This window comes from Silene latifolia, chromosome 1 (genome assembly GCF_048544455.1).
Source record: "Silene latifolia isolate original U9 population chromosome 1, ASM4854445v1, whole genome shotgun sequence".
Classification (NCBI taxonomy): Eukaryota; Viridiplantae; Streptophyta; class Magnoliopsida; order Caryophyllales; family Caryophyllaceae; genus Silene; species Silene latifolia.
In genome coordinates, this window is record NC_133526.1 from 107,905,777 (window position 1) to 107,927,589 (window position 21,813).

The window sequence follows — 21,813 nt, forward strand, 5'->3', positions numbered from 1 at the left end:
ATCCTATACCGTGACTATATTGAGACCGGACCTGGGTGGTTGGCTTGGGTGCGATTAGTCGGCTCTAGTTGTGGAGGTAGGATGGTCTGGGGTGGTGGTTTGCGTGGTGGCAAGCGGTGTTTCGCGAAAACAGGGGAATAGTGATAATGGCTAATGGTGTCGGTTTTGGTGGATGTAGGTTGCCTTGAGGAGTCGAAGCCAGTGGTGGGACAACCGTGGGTCAAGGGAGACCAAGGTAGTGGCCACTGGTGGTCGTGGTAGTGTTAGGTGGTGGAAACCCGAGTGTTACACGGGTTGTGTTGTGTGAGTGTTTTTGTGGTTGTCGTGAACAGGGCAAGCCAATTAGGGCATGATGGCTAGTCGTGGTTAGGCTGCTGGTGGTGCTGGGTAAGATGGAGGATGATGGTGACATGTAGTGGGGGTAGTGGTTGTAAGTCGACCGTGAGCTAGTGTACATCGGGTTTTCGGTGTTGGTGATGCTTGTGGCTGTTAGGGTGTGGGTTTATGGGATGGTGGTGGTGCTTTGGCTGGTGGTTGTGAATTGTCGGAATACATCGTGGAGCAAGCTAGAGGTGGCAGGTTTGGGTGGTGTCGATGGTGGCTAGGAGTGTCGCATATAGGCGGGTGGCGAGAGCTACTATAGTATTCTAATGAGTCGATTCTTTTGACTAAAGACTGTTCGCCTAAGGTGGCACAGTTTCAGATTAACTTTGATTTGTGTTACTACGACCTTCGTAAATGGGGTCAAATGGGCATATTTTGGGTTATGATGGCTATGGCTAGTAGAAGGGAATAGTGCGATAAGAATTGTCCACCCCCTTTTCAGGGTTAAAACAATATCTCAGGGCCACTCGAGGAGTAATGAACTTGAAATACGTGGCCACGCTCGGAAGGTATCTATGGTAGATAATTCCGGTCAATAAGTTATTCTCCAGATCGAGGAAACCACTCACGATATGATCACTTGCAAGTACGACCTGAAAGACATCTTGCATTGAGTGGGTGATAGTAATAGGACAAGAGAATTGGTGACGCACACTTGTCGAGGACAAGTGGGAGATTGTTGGAATATGTGTCCTCCGACAATAATGCGATCACAACTGTTGATCATGATGATCACATGTTTAAATCTCATTTTAAGAATACATGTGGGATGTAATATTTTACAGTCAACTGGTCCACACATATCGGTAATGATTGGCTGACTAGAGTTTGACATTACTGTCGTGCGATGGTGGTGATCAGTTGATCCCCTTAGGTCATACCTAAAGGGTGACGCTCTTAATTGATTATTTAATTAATCGTATGCCGATACGAGTTAATTAAATTGCTTAAAATTGACGGATGATTTTGTGAGTAAAATTAACGTGTCTCATTGTAATTTGATTAAATAAGATACGTACTAAGTAATCAAATTATTCTATTACTTAGATTAATTTATAGTTTACGAAACAATTGAAATTGAATTGAATGAATAATTTATTATAAATACAAGACGTTGCAATTTATAGTTTGATAAACCGTTTTGCTACAAGTAATTACGAATTACTAGTCGATTTTGTATATGACATATTTTATGAGTATGTTGATTTTTAATATGTTAAAAATACATTACAATTTCATAAGTCAAGTAACATGTCACATATGTTACAATTGACAAATGACAAAATAAAATAGACCTTCCATTTTATGTCATATGTGCCGAAAAATTGGAGGGAGTATAAGGTTTATATTGTGTTAAATATTTTTAGTGGAAAACACAATTATATCCTAGTCTCCTAGCCATGAAAGCCTAGTCTTTTTCTTGGGAAGAATAGAGGATCATGCATTGGCCTATCTCCCTTCCCCTACCCGGTTTTTCCCACCAACACAAGGAAAGGGTTTGTCTTATTTTTGATACATACACTACTCTTGAGAAGAAATAATTCATTTATTCATATCATTCTAAAACCTTGTGAAGTTTTAGAGAGAAAATACTTGATGTGACCACAATTAGCGCACATTTAGTCCCCTAATTGAGCCTATTTTGCATACTATTATAGCATTTCATGGCCATTTTATCCGTCAAAACCTTCCTATTTGCTTTTCTATCGCATTTCACATGTTTTGTAGAAAAGAAGATAATAAGGCGGAAATTCCCCGTCTTTCGTGCACATTTGGAAGCTACTTGACGACACTAGATGGACTAGTATGAAGAGGAAGCAAAGACTAAAGACCAATCCCGCAAGAATAAAATGGAAATGAGCAAAAAAGGGGAGAAAAGAAGAAAAACCACTGCTGAAGAACAATCCGAGCGGATTGTCTCAAATCCGCCCGTCTCCACTAAACAATCCGAGCGTCCTGCTCTGAATCCGCTCGGATTCCTCCACCCGAATCCGCCCGGATTCTCTTGAATCCGCTCGGATTCCATTGCCAGATTCCACCCGTCCCGACCCCAATACGCACGGATTTCTTCTCAGCACAATTTTGTCTTCTCCAAGCTACAAAGAAAGAAGCCCTTCCTTCGAAAAATACCGGCTCCTCCCTGCTCAAACTTAAAAAGTGTAATTACTAAATTAGCCTTAGTTAACCCTAATGCATCCACCTAATTTCCACTATAAATACCCCATTTGTAATAATCCTTAGAGAGAATCTTTTTAGCTAGTGGAAAATCCTTCTTAGATTAGATTAGGAGTAGATTAGAATAGATTACTCTTTAATCTTTCCACAAATTACACATTAATCTCTCCTTAATTATTATTCAAGTTTATTATTGGGTAATTGAAGATTACTGGGTTATTATTGGGAGATTGACAACCTTCCATCAATCATCAAGTTTCTTCTATTATTCTTTGCTTTATTATTTGGATCATCTCAAGTTTGGTATAATTCCTTTACCCTTTTACTCTTTATTGTTTATTTCTTCGTTCTATTATCATGTTTATACTTGTTGTGATGATTGACACCATTAATGACATGTTTCCCATGATAATGAGTGAGTAGTTTCTTTAGCTAGGATTAGTGGGTAATTAGGGAAACCAACATGGGATTGATTCATGCTTAATCTAATATGTTTTCATAATCAAATTGCTTGCTTGTTGTGATGTCAACTTTATGCACATGTTATGTTTGATGAAATGTCAAGCCTATGAATCCTTGCATTTTTACCATCTCTTATCTACTCAACTTGACTTGTAAGATATAAACCAACTCGAGTCTTGTTAGACCATGCATAGAAGTTGATTAGGAGGAAAGTAAGTCGACTTGTAGGTGTTGTACAATCTAATCGATTCGGCTCCGGGACCCAACTCTTCCTAAGAACCGTAAGACATAAACCAACTCGGTTTCTCCACAACATTAATTGCTTGCAACTTTGTAAACATGTTTGTATGATCAACACCATGAATCCCCTATGACCCCATGATATCCTAGCACTTTTAATCGTTTGTTTACATCTTTCCTTTATTGCTGGTTTTACTATATTGCATGCATTAGTTTAGACACAACTACAAAGCCAACCAAATTGTGACACTAGCATAAATTGATATAGATAGACTTAGAACCCAAAGCACACCGTCCCATGGATCGACCTCAACTTACCGCTAACTAGTTGTTTGTTGAGTATTATAAATGTGTTTGATTGGATGAGTGACGATATCACCCGCATCAAAATGGCGCCGTTGCCGGGGATGGTGCTATGTGATTAAGTTATTACTTGTTTGTCTATTTTAATTGTGCTTTCACCTTGAGGAACTTGTTCCTCAAGGATTGTTCTTACCATTTTTGTGTAGTTTCCATGCTTGTAGTTGTTTCCTTGTCTTAGCTATGATGACCCAAGACTTGGTACATGGAGTATGTGGTGGATCTTTTGAGTATGACTATGGGTATGGGGAGTTTGAGGAGCAAGTCAACACAAACCTACCTTATTATTTGTACAACGAAAAACCTAACCACTACCCCAATTTTTCCCACCAAAATTACCACACCCAATATCAACAACAACCACCCACCCAATACCCATTTCACAATGAACTTCAAATGCCACAATACAACCATTTTCACACCCACCCACAACAAAGAAATGAACCCATTCAAAACATGATCCTCCAAATGATGGGAGACCAACAAAACTTCTTCAAGAAAATGCTAGAAGAGAGCCGAAAAGAGGAAGATGTTCTTAAGAACATCGCCATCCAAAGAGAGGAATTGGGGATTCAAATTGCCCAATTAAAAGAATTCCAAGCAATCACTCACCACCGTTCTTTGGATATTGAGCATAAATGCGAGTTTGAAGTAGTGACCTTTGACATGAAAGATGGGAAGTGGGAGGAGCCAAGTTCCTTGAGCTCTTGTGACTATGAAAGTGTTGTGTTTGATAAGGAAGACATGAGGTTGAGCAAACCAAATACTCTTAACCTTTGTGAGTATGAGGGTGTGTCCTTTGATGTGAACGTTGAGGTGTTGGAAAAAGAGCTAGATGAAGCCCCCATTCATGATTTACGTGAAGATAGCAACAATGATGATGAACCTAGAGGAGGGATTCACAATATCACCTTGCTTGAGGAGCCTATCCTTGAGACATTTGAGATACCCTATCACGAAGAAGAACGTCCTTCCTTTATCCTTCATGAAGACCACTTGGCACCTATCATGGAGCCAATGATCATTGAAGAGGATATGTTAGATCTTCTTCAAAAAGCCAAAGTGTCTTACAAGAGTTATTTGGTGAAAAAGCTCAAAGAGAAAATTGCTCGTGAGGCTACCTGTGAAGATTTGGCACCCATAATCGCGACTCCTATGGTATCCGATCATCAAAGTCATGAAAATTCTCCTTCCACCTTGGAAGGATTGAAAAATCAAAATGCTATCGTCATCACCAAAATTGAAGAAGAAGTTGGTAAGTGGAAGTCCCCGGATGGAAATGAACCACACTTCATGCTTAATCTTAACAAGAATCACGGATGTATTTACTTAAAGCATTGGGAAAGCACTAACACTAAGGAGGAGGCAAGAAAAAGAACATTCTACAAGCCTCCTTGGCCAAATTTCATTTTCAAATGGAGCAACCCATACTTATGCTTGTTTGGAGCTTGTTCGCAAGCTTTTGACCTTTTGTTGAGAGCTTTGAGCTCTATGGATAAGATTTGCTACAAATTGAACTAGTTTGGTGGAGTCCTTCCTCAAACCACCATTTGTAAGATATTCCTTGAACCCTTTTATCTTGTATGATATTGCACATTTACATTTGCATTTAATTTCTTGCATGAGAGAGAAGAGAGAGAGAGTCATCTTACATGATTTATGAGCAAATTTCAGAACAAGATAAGGAAAAAGAGAAAATCGGTGAAAAGGGGTTTATCATTTCACGAAAGAAGAAAGAAGAAGAAGAAAGAAGAAGAGAGACGCCCGGATTACGGAAAATCCGCCCGTCCACGGCCAACGGAAAAGAAAACTTGAAATCGAGGAAGAATCCGAGCGGATTCAATGAAATCCGCCCGTCCCGCACAATCCGTCCGTCTTCTCCACGGAACGCCCGTCCCGTATGTCGTCCGAAGCAAGATTTTAAATCGTGTCAAAATCCGTGCGGATTATCAAGAATCCGCCCGTCCCGACTAAAGCCGTGCGTCCCAAGATACAAAATCCGCCCGTCTTTTCCCTGCTTCTCAACCATAGGATTTCTCTGTTCTAGAATCCGTGCGGATTCTACAAAAGACGCCCGTCTTCCCCATCGAGAATCCGCCCGTCCCGATTGCAATCCGCTCGGATTGTACTGTTCATGCGGATAAAACGGGTTTGGTCTATCCTTATCCGTTCGGATTCCCTACTTCTTCTATATAATCACCCCCCTTCTCCCTCATTTCCTCATCCTACCAAACCCTAAACACTCTCTTCAATCCTCAAAATCACCTTCACATCCTCAAAAACACCCCCATCACCAACATGAGCACCAAGGGAAAGGCCAAGAAATTGATTGAATCGATCGGGAAGAAGCGCAAGGGATCAACCTCTTCAACACCACGAGATGTGATAATGAGGGGAGGTATTGAACAACTCAACAACTTCCAAGAAGTGATTTTTCTCTCCGACGATCACCGCGAAAAATTCGTCGAGCTTCTAGGTAAGAAATACGAGCCTACTCAATTTGTTGACACTAGGGTGTTGGAAATCCTTAAGATAAGGTACCCTACCGAGATGTTCTTTAATGGCCTTGGCATTGGGAACTTTTTCCATGCTCATGAAGAGACTTACCTTAGTCTCACCCTTGAGTTCTTGAGTAGCCTTCACATTATGGCGGATGCCCGCAACAATATAGGCATGGAGTTTAGGTTATGCAACCGAGACCATGTTCTTTCTCTTGAGGAATTTGCCTATGTTTTCGGTCTTGAAGTACCCACCGACTATACCGAAAAGCCCGATAATTTTAATGTGGATTTTCTTTGGAAAGCTATCTCCGGGAGGGACTTTACCCATATAAAGCGTTGCTATACATTTGCTATCCAACATCCGGTGATTCGATTCACCGAACGCTTTGTAGCCGGATGCATCAATGGGAGGTACGAGCAAGATCGGTGTACTCTCATCGACTTAACTTTTCTTGAGTCTTATTTGAATGTTCGAGCGGTGAGGCGTTATAACTTCAATACGCCACTTGAGATACTCACTAGGTTCCATGACTTTGCTCAAGGGACATCTCAACTTAAGACCTTCGTGATGGAAGGTCTAATTACAATTTTGGCTAAACACCTTTGTCCCGGGTTCAATGCCCGAGGAACCTATATTCCTCTTGAAGGGAGGACTTTGATTGATGAGCACACCATCTTCTATAGTCACCGATGGTGCAACTACACTCAAGATGGGAGTGTGGAATGGTACACCAAGGGTTGCACTTCGATGATCCTTGAAGGATGGAAGATACCGGGCATTGACCCAAGATTGAGTCCATACTCTCCTCCACCAAGCTACCTCCTTGAAATCCAAATTCTTGATAATCCCCCTCAAAGGGAAGAGCCACGCCGTCAACCACCTCGTGGAGGGCCGGGTATACCCATGCGCCCACCTTCCTACGTCCCTATCCCACCTTACCCCACTCCATATACCCCATTTCAGCCGGCAATCCCCAATACCCCGAGGATTAATGATTTGATGGCACTCATGAATAGAGTGGACCTTGGGGTGCATAAAGGGAGGGAAGACAACTACTTAGCCCTCTACCCCCAATACTATAACATGGCTCAACAAGGGTATATTGACCCCGATGGTCCTAAACCCTCTTGGGCACAACCGGAGCTCTTGTTCCCAAACTATGGGGACCAAGCTTGGAGTCGCGGCGATGGAGGGCATTCTAGCCAAGGTGGAGGGTACTCGGGTCAAGGAGGAGGTTTTGACAAAGGAGGATATTGGGGCCAAGCACCCGGACATGATCAAGCCGGAAGCTCTCATGGTTATGGCTATGACCAAAATGAGGATGACGAGTGAAAGAGGCCTACTTCACCACTTCCATTTGTATGATACCCATCTCTCCCCCTCTCTTTTATACTTTTATTGCATTTAGTTATATACATATGCATTTAGCTTGCATTTGTATTATATTTCATATTGCATTTACATTAGTTAGTTCATAGTATAGTTGCATTGTAATATAATTCATGTAGATAGTTGCATATAGATTAGAATTCATGCATTGTCACTAATGGCCAAACCTATTCATTTCTACACTAGAAATAGTGTTTAAATCGGTTTGGGGAGGTTTGATCATAGGTGACCATAATTTACTAGAAATCATGCATCATATAGTATAGTTTAGATTGCATTCATTTGTTATATATGTCATATAGAATTGCATTTAATTAGAGCATGCATTCATTCATACCATATCATTGCATTTGTACTTTATTTCAAAAAAAAAAAAAAAAATCAAAAAAATCCAAAAACATGTTTTTCTTTTTATTCCTACTCCTACATGTACATTGAGGACAATGTCCAAAATAAAGTGGGGGATGAGAATTTATATTCCAAAAATGCATAAAAATTGAAATTTTTTGAAAAATCACAAAAATATGTCTTTTAATTTCATAAAAACAAAAACCATAAAAATCTGAAAAATTGAAAAATCCAAAAACAAGTTCATTTCCTTTATAGTGTAGTCTTGTATATATTGTTTTGTATATATTGTGTTTGTTCATCCTTTTTCACATTGATTGACTACGCCACATCCGAGACATGAGGATATTGAAGACCGCATGGTATGATCTTTCCAATCTCCTTTTTCCTCTTTATGTTAATGACTATGTGGCTTTATTTTGATTGGTGCGGTAAAAACAATGTGAACTTAGGACTTGCATTTAGTTTATATGTCATATTAGTTGGTAGAATCATTTGCATTAGGATGTATAAATGTTAGTTGCATCATGGCATGTAGTTTTGCATGGTTAGAAAAATTTTGTGAAACCGTCTACTTGGGAAGCTTGACAAGTGTATATAGGCCCTAGTAGATGCTTTTTCTTCTTAAGACTTTGCTTGTTAGAATACTTGTAAAACACCCTAGGATGTGTCATGCTAGTATCCTTTGACCCATGGATTAAGGCCTAGTCAAGAGTACCTTGTGGTGTGATAACTCCTTGGCTACCGTTTATTCCAAGGTGACCCTTGAAACCATGCATCCATCCATCCATCATCCATGTTCTACCACATTTTTGTCATCAAAGGGAATGGGCACAAAAAGAAATCAATTTGAGTTCAATGAAATGAAAAGTGAAAGAAAGTTTGCAAAAAAAAAAAATGCATCAAAAGAAAAGAGGAGCAAAAATAGACTCCTAAGCTTCAAATACAAGGCACCCTCGTTACTAATTGGGGTGACTTTGAAAATATTCAAAAAGAAATGCAAAAAGTTGTCAAGTATTGAAATGCCAAAAATAAAAAAGAAATGGCAAAGAAAGTGTTCTCAAATGTCAAATGCCACAAGAAATTGGGGAAAGCAAAAACAAAAGCAAACTCCCAAAATGAAACTCAAATACTATCGATCCCTTTTCCATCTTATCCATTTTTGTGCATGGTAGAGAGGGGACGACCCTTCTTCTTGTCCAGGCAAGAGGGGGAATTCCGCGATCCTCCAGTGTTTCTAACACCATAGGGAGTCTACTCTTGACAAAAGCATTTAACGATTGAGGACAAAGGTACCCTAGCTTGACACATTTTGGAGGTGATATATTGGTATCCTTCTAGGCTTAGTAGTTTGAACAAATTGCATCTATGAAGGATTGTGTACCCTTGAATTGCTTCCCTTGTAGATAATTTCCTCCACTTAGATGAGGAAAGTGGCTATTCTTTTGTAGATGCATCCATTACTTGATTTTATGTGCTTTAATGTTTGGATGTGTCGCCATTTTGGCAAGACCCACCTTGCCTTGCAAGAAGGCATCCTACCTCATGGTTGTCTTGTTGTGAGTTGAAGGGGCGGAGTGAGACCCGCTAATTGTCTCATATCGGCTATGTTATTAGGTTAGTTTAAATAAAGGCTTAGTTTTAGTCACCTCTTTACTCGGGACGAGTAAAGGTTCGGTTTGGGGATATTTGATGTGACCACAATTAGCGCACATTTAGTCCCCTAATTGAGCCTATTTTGCATACTATTATAGCATTTCATGGCCATTTTATCCGTCAAAACCTTCCTATTTGCTTTTCTATCGCATTTCACATGTTTTGTAGAAAAGAAGATAATAAGGCGGAAATTCCCCGTCTTTCGTGCACATTTGGAAGCTACTTGACGACACTAGATGGACTAGTATGAAGAGGAAGCAAAGACTAAAGACCAATCCCGCAAGAATAAAATGGAAATGAGCAAAAAGGGGAGAAAAGAAGAAAAACCACTGCTGAAGAACAATCCGAGCGGATTGTCTCAAATCCGCCCGTCTCCACTAAACAATCCGAGCGTCCTGCTCTGAATCCGCTCGGATTCCTCCACCCGAATCCGCCCGGATTCTCTTGAATCCGCTCGGATTCCATTGCCAGATTCCACCCGTCCCGACCCCAATACGCACGGATTTCTTCTCAGCACAATTTTGTCTTCTCCAAGCTACAAAGAAAGAAGCCCTTCCTTCGAAAAATACCGGCTCCTCCCTGCTCAAACTTAAAAAGTGTAATTACTAAATTAGCCTTAGTTAACCCTAATGCATCCACCTAATTTCCACTATAAATACCCCATTTGTAATAATCCTTAGAGAGAATCTTTTTAGCTAGTGGAAAATCCTTCTTAGATTAGATTAGGAGTAGATTAGAATAGATTACTCTTTAATCTTTCCACAAATTACACATTAATCTCTCCTTAATTATTATTCAAGTTTATTATTGGGTAATTGAAGATTACTGGGTTATTATTGGGAGATTGACAACCTTCCATCAATCATCAAGTTTCTTCTATTATTCTTTGCTTTATTATTTGGATCATCTCAAGTTTGGTATAATTCCTTTACCCTTTTACTCTTTATTGTTTATTTCTTCGTTCTATTATCATGTTTATACTTGTTGTGATGATTGACACCATTAATGACATGTTTCCCATGATAATGAGTGAGTAGTTTCTTTAGCTAGGATTAGTGGGTAATTAGGGGAAACCAACATGGGATTGATTCATGCTTAATCTAATATGTTTTCATAATCAAATTGCTTGCTTGTTGTGATGTCAACTTTATGCACATGTTATGTTTGATGAAATGTCAAGCCTATGAATCCTTGCATTTTTACCATCTCTTATCTACTCAACTTGACTTGTAAGATATAAACCAACTCGAGTCTTGTTAGACCATGCATAGAAGTTGATTAGGATGAAAGTAAGTCGACTTGTAGGTGTTGTACAATCTAATCGATTCGGCTCCGGGACCCAACTCTTCCTAAGAACCGTAAGACATAAACCAACTCGGTTTCTCCACAACATTAATTGCTTGCAACTTTGTAAACATGTTTGTATGATCAACACCATGAATCCCCTATGACCCCATGATATCCTAGCACTTTTAATCGTTTGTTTACATCTTTCCTTTATTGCTGGTTTTACTATATTGCATGCATTAGTTTAGACACAACTACAAAGCCAACCAAATTGTGACACTAGCATAAATTGATATAGATAGACTTAGAACCCAAAGCACACCGTCCCATGGATCGACCTCGACTTACCGCTAACTAGTTGTTTGTTGAGTATTATAAATGTGTTTGATTGGATGAGTGACGACATCACCCGCATCAATACTCCAAATAATTCTCTCCTCTAAACCGAAATAGAGGAGAACAAAATAAATATTTTGGGTCAATTTTAAGCTAGATTAATAATATTTCTAGTTCATTAATTATTAAGAGTAACATCTTGGGTATATACTTTTGGGAGAGGTTCTATTTTGGACCTTTTGTTCATCCATTAGAAGGAAGCTTAAGAACTAACAAGAAGGAGATCTTGTTGGTGCCCTTATATCCGAAATCCCAATGTAAGAAAGACGATTTCTTCTCTTATCTTGTTTTAGTTTGCATGCATAAGATCTAAGATTTAATTTTATGACTAAATTAAATGTCACATATATGAATATATTAATTAATGGAATTAGTGAATCCTAACAAGCGGTATCATGAGCCTTAGGTTGTTTGCATGCAAATCGGTTTATAGTTTTTCCGAGTTATATGATTAACATACAAAACTAATTAATTTAGTTTTATGAAGATAAACCTAAAAATAACCTTGAATGTTAAAAGTTTCTGGTCCTAAGTGATTTTTAAGACATTTTGATTTATTTATGGATTTTATTGTTCACTTTTATATAATATTGGCATTAAAATGTGATTTTTATGATAAAAATGTCATTTTGGGACGAAAAATAGCTAAACTTCGAATTTTTTAGTGGTTTTTGGATATGTTTTCACATATATTATCTAATGATGGCCTGTAAAATTTCATGATAAAATGAGTTGTTTTGCTCGAAATATGGATTTTTCAAGTTAAAATCGTATTTAAATGGGTAAATAGGTTAATATGAGTTATATTTCGAATATGGTCATGGAAATTTAGTATGTTGTCACATGCAATTTTACAATATGTGTGTAAAATATTTGGCTATAATGAAATCCTTATGCATGATATATGAATTTTTGATGAAAAATCACATAAATAGTGACTATAATTAGTAATAATGCTAAAACATACTTCATTGTAAAGGAAAAATGTCACATGTTGCATTTTATCATATATTTCAGATCTAAAAGTGAAAAGTTGATAAAAATAAATTTTCTCATATTTTTATGGTCATAATTGTTAAAACCGATAAACCGCAACATTGTTTTTCTCGATAAATTTTCGAAATTTTTAACCTAAGGTTTGAACATTATGAGTGTCATGGTATTTTTCCAGAATATTCATGAGTTTAAATTTCAAATTTCGAATTTATTTGAAATTTTTATAATTTAATTTGAAGTTTGTAGCATAATTTTGTATTTTTGGGTGCATTTATGAACAATATTAAGAAATCAAGTTTAATTATTGTCAAATGTTAGTGGAGACCAATTTTGAGTCCTAAAAGGGTTAGGGTAATTAACTTGTACATAAATATGAATTTATGTAATTATTGTGATTTTAACAAGTTATAATCACGCAAATCCATGAAAACCGATAAATATACGATATTGGCTCTTAAAAGGCGATTTAGCATAAAATTTAGCATGTTCATACATATTATAATGCTGCATTTTATTTATGATTGTCATATTTTATTTTTATGTAATTTTGAATTATGTAATTTTACTTAGTATGGCCTTAGTTTTAATTGGTATCACCCGAAATGTATGGGAATATCGATTCGGTTGTAATTATTGTGATCTCGTATCACCGTTTTGTAATTTAATAGATTTATTTTTATTTTAATTACAAATGTATAATAGGAAATTATGTAATTCATTTTGTAATTTATTTATTCCGGAGTACCTTGAAGACGGTGCCACTCGAGAAGGCGATCCATCAAAGAAAGTGTTGCCTTGAAATGCGTGCCATGACCGAAGTTCAAGGGACCAAAGGAGTTGGTTTCCGAATTTGTAATAGTTTATTAGATTTACTATTTTAGGAAGGCCATACTAGGATTTTATTTTTATGCTTTGCATTTTATTTATATGTTGCATGCATCGCTAAATCGCCATAACTAAACATGCATTTTAATCGAGTTTATCGACCGTGTCAATTACAATTATCGTAGTTCACAGCTTTAGTTCACTTAAAACGTGATAGATAATAAATTGACATGACCTCTCGCTAAAATAAACAATTGAGACTTAGCCTTACCAAAAAGTAGAAACCATGAAAACCTATTTCGTGAGGGAGTGCGCTCGGCCACACCGGGGTACAAACCTTGTTACGTAGGGGAAGTGGGTGATAAATGTGTATCCACCGAATTCATGTTGATAAGGGATGAATCGGCTACCCCGTGCCCAAGTTAATGTGAATTTGGATCATGGACACATTTATTTGAAATTTGGATTGAGCTCAACGGAAGTATTCGTGACCGTAGTCGCATGTGTTCCGGCTATAGATAAATATTAGAGTAATTTTATCGACCGAGAATTCTAAAAGTAGAATCGATTAAAGAGTTAATCCACCGAGTTATATTGATGAGGGATGAATCGGCTACCCCGTGCCCAAGTTAATATGAATTTGGATCTTGGAATCATTTATCAAGTTGGGTAGAGGTCACTAGATAAATGCTATAAAACTTGTTTAAATTAAAATTTACAAGTATTATTATAACGATGAATGTTTTGTTTTCATTATTCCGTTATCATATTGTTCTATTTCTTTACCTCAATATATATACGATATCATTTCGATTTTAGTTCAAATCTCCATTAAAACATCGTAACTAAAGACAAAATTTAAATTTTCTTCTAAAAACCTCGTATTATCGATTGTAAGGATCTCTTGTGAAGAGTATAGATAAAAGTTATTTGTGATCAAAAGAGTTTTTGATTCTTGACTAACATATCTACTTACAATGAATTGTTTCTCATATGCTTAATTGAGTTAAGTACTTTGAAACGTTACATTATTTTGGTAACTAGATTTGTTGGAAATCAAAATTGACCAAAATACCGCAACCACTTCAATGAAAGTTTTAAGACTAAACAAACGAATGAAGAGTAGTCTTCATGAATTTCAATTTTGCTTCTCTTAGCAAAGACTCATTGAAATGAGTGGGAGCATTCTATTAAACCGTTAAGAAAAGGGTGAGGTTTAAAGAAGTAAAATTAGAATGGAATTGATACAAGGTAATGTTAAAAGTAAAGTTGTTGAGAATAACGATACTAAACCTATCAATCCCGACCGATAAAGTTTCCATTGTCTTAATTGTTGGACGCTAGAAAGGAAACTACCCCAAATTATTGAAGAATCAACAAGTTAGTTGTGGGACATCTAATGGGACCTTCTTCTTTAAATGTTTATTTGATTAACATAAATTTGGCTAGTACTACTTCGTCAATATTAGAAACCAGTGGAGGTTTTCATCATTGTATTCGATACATAAGATGATTATAATATGACGACTAGCATCAAATAATGTCGAGAGATAGAGTCATTGTGTAATCAATCTAGTTTTGGGTTTATAGTTGTACTTAATTATGACTATTAAGTGCATAAACTCTAAATAAGAATATAAACTTGTTAAGATACAAAAGAGGTTTCACTTTTGTGACCCTATACACCACGATTTGATGTATGGCTAGCCCATTATCAAGGTGAATATATTCTAAACCAAACTAGAATGATACATCATGTAGATGATGCAAGACTCAAATTGGTAACCAAAGATTAAACCTTAAATTCTGGAATGATGAACGCAAAGAGTTATCGAGTACTCTTGGAACCATTAGATTGTTAAATCTTATGGTATATGCGAATCTTGTATTCGAAGCAAGATATCTCGTGCCTTTTGGTTGAAAAGGAGATCGAGGTTGTAAATCATTGATCCATAATAGGTTGATCATTTTCTTTTACCAACGACTTAAGTTAACGCTAATGTGTTCACTTAATAAGGTAAATAGAGAAATCTTTGAAGAAGTTCAAAGAGTTCAAAGAATCACGATTTAGTCGTGATGTGATTATCAAAGTGAAGACTTTGACATAAGCCAAAGGAAATGTGATATAGTATCACAAATTAATCTCTCTTAGCACGCATTATGGGATAATGTGTGGTTGGATAAAGAAATCAAACGCTATTCGATATGGTTTGGACTTCAATCAAGTTACTTTGAGTTACTTGATCCTTTTGGGGATTTTATCATTTTGTCTAAATTATTTTTCCACTAAATCTAAAACGAATTATATGAGATATGAAATGGTAGAGTACCATACTTGTAAGTTTTTCAAAAGAAACAAATGCTCATTTATCCTTACTATAATCACGAGTACAACGGGTTTGTGGCTCGTGAAGCTGTCTTTCTAGAATACAAGTTTATTTCTAGAAGACAGAGTGGGAGAAATTATTCAAAGAGCCACAAAGAATGTTATGTCGCAAGAAACTGGTCTTTCTTGGCTACATGAGACGTTTTGTGTAAGACGTTGTTTCTTCAAAACCTAGGAGGTTAAAGTCGTCACTTGTTGAAGATGATGAATTCATGTTACTTTTAAGAAAGTAAAGAGCTTACAACTTACAAAGAAATTGTTTGATTCAAGTTGATTACTTCTGGAAAGTAATGAATATATGACTTACATGAGAGTGTTTAAGTCACAACTTAAAACAAGGCTTAGAGCCATGAAAATCCGAAATAAATTCCAAGTGAATTGTTAGATATCAAAGCTTGATTGGTAGCAAAGGGTTTTGCACTAGTTGAAATGCTTAAGTCTATTTGGATCTTCTTAGGGATTGTGTTTCATTATGAGATATATATAGCTAGTGAATCTAAAACCCACTTCTTAAATTATAAGGAATATATTCAATACATGTCTTGAGTTTTGTAGATTCTTGCCATCCTAAGATAATGTGGAACTTAAGAGAGGGTCTTAAGTAGGACATCAATGAGTTGGAATCAACATTTTGATCATGTGATAAAACTTTTCTCAATAGGTTGAGAATTTGTGTTTATACATGAAGTTTAGTGGGAGTTACGGTAATTTTAATTAGTCTAATATGTGGATGACATATTGATCATTGGGAATGATTTAAGACTTGGAGATATATAATACATCTTTAATATCCAGATTTATGGAGATAATTCCACATGATATTAGCGTCAAATAAGAAGTCTTATGTTGATAAGATTCATGACTAGTTCAATCAAGTTGAACATATTTGATTGATTCCATTTGCTTCCGCTGCCGGATCAATTAAATGAGTAATGATGTACAACACTTCATACACTTTGAGTATGATGAATTGTTTCAAAATCGAATTTAAGTAATAGTTACCAAGTAGCCATATAGATTATTCTTAAGTGCTTGAGGAAGCATTAAGGATGGAAAGTTAAGTGTTTTTGATGCAATTAACTAATTTGTGTAAGGGTGTTACACGAATGACAATTGAGATTGCGAAAGGTTTCAGACAAAACCATATTCAAAACACGTGAAGATGGTTAAGGAACCATTGTGGCTATGTTATTTAAGAAATAGATTTGCTAGAATCGTTCTAGGCAATAAAGAACAATGAGAGATATTTACAACGGAAATTGAGTACACTTGCAATCATGAGATGTGCAAGAAGGATGGGTCCTGCACACTGTGAAAACAGTGGGAGCTATTCTATGACTGGAGAGCTTATGTCTAGATTGGATCTAGACACGTACTCAGAAAGTTTTGTAATGCAAATGTATACATTACAAAGAAAAACAAGTATGTGGTAAGGTTGAGTAAGGTGCAAGAAGTTGATAAAACCTACTAACCAAAGCCTTCTTATAGGCTTAACATGATGAGTCATGTCATATGTCATTTCAATTGCATTGAGATGAACAACTACATATAAGATGAAAATGGATTATAAAAATATGAAGTAGTAATCAGGTATTGACTATTCATATGTGATAATCACATTTGTCGTTCGAGTTTTTAAATCTGAAAACTCCTTTTATACTTTGTTACATCCAAACGGGTTGTAGAGACAATATTGAACCCCGTTAAATTGAACCCGGATTAACATGGTATTCGCCCATAGTCACTTATATGAGGTGACGTCTCGAAGTGACTAGAGTGTGATGCGATTGATGGCAAGTTCAAGTGTCATAGAGTCATGTGAGATGACTAGTCGATCACATAGGCGATCACAGGAACACTTTGTCGGGCCTTATGACCGCTTATAGAGTTCTGGCAAATTTATATAGCCTGGTCATGGCGAGAGCTACTATAGTATTCTAATGAGTCGATTCTTTTGACTAAAGACTGTTCGCCTAAGGTGGCACAGTTTCAGATTAACTTTGATTTATGTTACTACGACTTTCGTAAATGGGGCCAAATGGGCATATTTTGGGTTATGATGGCTGTGGCTAGTCGAAGGGAATAAGTGCGATAGGAATTGTCCACCCCTTGTCAGGGTTATAACAATATCTTAGGGCCACTCGAGGAGTAATGAACTGGAAATGCGTGGCCACGCTCGGAAGGTATCTATGGTAGATAACTCCGGTCAATCAGTTATTCTCCAGATTGAGGAAACCACTCTCAATATGATCACTTGCAAGTACGACCTGAAAGACACCTTGCATTGAGTGGGAGATAGTAATAGGACAAGAGAATTGGTGACGCACACTTGTCGAGGACAAGTGGGAGATTGTTGGAATATGTGTCCTCCGACAATAATGCGATCACAACTGTCGATCATGATGATCACATGTTTAAATCTCATTTTAAGAATACATGTGGGATGTAATATTTTACAGTCAACTGGTCCACACATATCGGTAATGATTGGCTGACTAGAGTTTGACATTACTGTCGTGCGACGGTGGTGATCAGTTGATCCCCTTAGGTCATACCTATAGAGAAATGCTCTTAATTGATTATTTAATTAATCGTATGCCGATGCGGGTTGATTAAATTGCTTAAAAATTGACGGACGATTTTGTGAGTAAATTTAACGTGTCTCATTAAAATTCGATTAAATTAGATACGGTCTAAGTAAACAAATTGTTTTGCTACTTAGATAAAAATATTTGTTTATGAAACAATTAAAGTTAGAATGAATGATTAATTATAAAAACAAGTTGTTGTGAATTATAATTATATGACCCATTTTAAGTAAAAGTAATTGTGAATTTCTAAGTTAATTATTGTAATATAGTTTGTTTTGAATAATGGTTTTTAATTAGTTAAAAATTACATTATCACTTAAGTGACCTTGTGCATGTCACATGTCACACAAATATTACAATTGACAATTGACAAGGTTAAAATGGAAACCCATTTTATGATAAAATGGACCGTGAAAATGGGAGAGAATGGACACTTTTGTTTTTGTTATTTTAATTGTTAAATTAACAAAATCAATAAAATAGATTTAGCATGCTTTTGTGTAAGAGGATGTAAGAACTTTTAGAGAAGGGAGATGACCATGCATTGGCCCTTTTCTCCTTCTCTTACCCGGCTCCATGCATAGAAAAAGAGGAGTCTTTTTCTCTTATTATTCATTCAAAAATCTATAATTTCTAGTGGAAGAAACATATAGTCAAAAACTCTCTAATTCTAAGAAACTTAGAGAAATAAAACTTAAAATCTATGCACCTCTTTATACCGGAATTAAGAGGACAAATATTCACATTTGTGTTCAATTTTTATGTAAGACTAATCCTAATACTAGATCATATTATTTTTAGTCTTTAAGGGTATTCCTTGGGTATATGCTTTTGGGAGGGATTCTATTTTGGATCCTTTGTTCATCCATTATAAGGAAACTCAAGAACAAGTAAGAAGGAGATCTTACTTGTGCCCTTTAAGCCGAAACATCATAGTAAGAAGTGACGATTTCTTCTCTACTCTTGTTTAGTTTGCATGCATAAGATCTAACTTTTATTTTATGACTAAATAAATTAATTCATATATGAATATGTAAATTAATGAGATTAATAAATCCAACAGTGAAAACAGTGGGAGCGATTTTAAGGCAAGAAAGCCTATGTCTAGATTGGATCTAGACACGTACTCAAAAAGTTTTGTAATGCAAATGTATACATTACGAAAGGAAAACGAGTATGTAGCAAGGTTGAGCAGGGAGTTGCTAAGACCTACTTACAATGCCTATTCATAGGCTTAACATGATGAGTCATGTCATTTCAATTGGATTGAGATGAATAACTACATACAAGATCAAATTAGATTATAGAATATGAAATAATAACCAGGCATTGACTATTCATATGTGATAATCGCATTTGTCGTTCGAGTTTTACTTTAAAACTCTTTTATTATACTTTGTTACATCCAAACGGGTTGTAGAGACAATATTGAACCCCGTTAAAGTGAACCCGGATTAACATGGTATTCGCCCATAGTCACTTATATGAGGTGACGTCTCGAAGTGATTAGAGTGTGATGCGATTGATGGCAAGTTCAGTGCCATACAGTCATGTGAGATGACTAGTCGATCACATAGGCAGACTGTTAGGAACACTTTGTCGGGCAGTGACCGCTTATAGAATTCTGACAAATTTATATAGCCTAGTCGTGGCGAGAGCTACTATAGTATTCTAATGAGTCGATTCTTTTGACTAAAGACTCGCCTAAGGTGGCACAGTTTCAGATTAACTTTGATTTGTGTTACTATGACCTTCGTAAATGGAGTCAAATGGGCATATTTTGGGTTATGATGGCTGTGGTTAGTCGAAGGGAATAGTGCGATAGGAATTATCCACCCCCTTATCAGGGTTAAAACAATATCTCAGGGCCACTCGAGGAGTAATGAACTGGAAATGCGTGACCACGCTCGGAAGGTATCTATGGTAGATAATTTCGGTCAATCAGTTATTCTCCAGATCGAGGAAACCACTCACGATATGATCACTTGCAAGTACGATCTGAAAGACACCTTGCATTGAGTTGGAGATAGTAATAGGACAAGAGAATTGGTGACGCACACTTGTCGAGGACAAGTGGGAGATTGTTGGAATATGTGTCCTCCGACAATAATGCGATCACAACTGTTGATCATGATGATCACATGTTTAAATCGCATTTTAAGAATACATGTGGGATGTAATATTTTACAGTCAACTGGTCCACACATATCGGTAATGATTGGCTAACTAGAGTTTAACATTACAGTCGTGCGACGGTGGTGATCAGTTGATCCCCTTAGGTCATACCTAAAGAGTGACGCTCTTAATTGATTATTTAATTAATTGTATGCCGATACGAGTTAATTAAATTGCTTAAAATTGACGGATGATTTTGTGAGTAAAATTAACGTGTCTCATTGTAATTTGATTAAATAAGATACGTACTAAGTAATCAAATTGTTTTATTACTTAGATTAATTTATTGTTTACGAAACAATTGAAATTGAATTGAATGAATAATTTATTATAAATACAAGACGTTGCAATTTATAGTTTGATAAACCTTTTTGCTACAAGTAATTACGAATTACTAGTCGATTTTGTATATGACATATTTTATGAGTATGTTGATTTTTAATATGTTAAAAATACATTACAATTTCATAAGTCAAGTAACATGTCACATATGTTACAATTGACAAATGACAAAATAAAATAGACCTTCCATTTTATGTCATATGTGCCGAAAAATTGGAGGGAGTATAAGGTTTATATTGTGTTAAATATTTTTAGTGGAAAACACAATTATATCCTAGTCTCCTAGCCATGCAAGCCTAGTCTTTTTCTTGGGAAGAATAGAGGATCATGCATTGGCCTTTCTCCCTTCCCCTACCCGGTTTTTCCCACCTACACAAGGAAAGGGTTTGTCTTATTTTTGATACATACACTACTCTTGAGAAGAGATAATTCATTCATTCATATCATTCTAAAACCTTGTGAAGTTTTAGAGAGAAAATACTCCAAATAATTCTCTCCTCTAAACCGAAATAGAGGAGAACAAAATAAATATTTTGGGTCAATTTTAAGCTAGATTAATAATATTTCTAGTTCATAATATTATTAATTATTAAGAGTAACACCTTGGGTATATACTTTTGGGAGAGGTTCTATTTTGGACCTTTTGTTCATCCATTATAAGGATGCTCAAGAACTAACAAGAAGGAGATCTTGTTGGTGCCCTTATATCCGAAATCCCAATGTAAGAAAGACGATTTCTTCTCTTATCTTGTTTTAGTTTGCATGCATAAGATCTAAGATTTAATTTTATGACTAAATTAAATGTCACATATATGAATATGTTAATTAATGGAATTAGTGAATCCTAACAATTTTTCACGGGATTGAATGGGTATTTGGGATTAAATAATTATAAGACGGGTTTTAATTGGTTAAGTTGGATGAATCGAGTTTGTACTTGTATCGGGTTTTAACATCTTAGACCTTTAATTATAATAATGAGTAATTAATTTGATTAATGAGTATAATTTATAAAGTAGTAAATAATTGATGGTATTATTTGAATAAAGTAAATAATTAAGTAATTATAAATATTATAATATCTTGTTAGGTGACGATTTGTGAAGAAATTATAATCGGGTCGGATTGCTTTAATTAATTTGGATTACTTGAGCTGCTTAATTGGAATCGCTTGCCAGGTAGGATAACTACTCAACTCGTCTTATCTTTGTTGGTTTGTGGAAATTATAAAAGTATTGTGAAATTGGGTGAATTAATGGATTTGCATTATAGGTTGTTGGATTGTTTATCGTTTAGTTA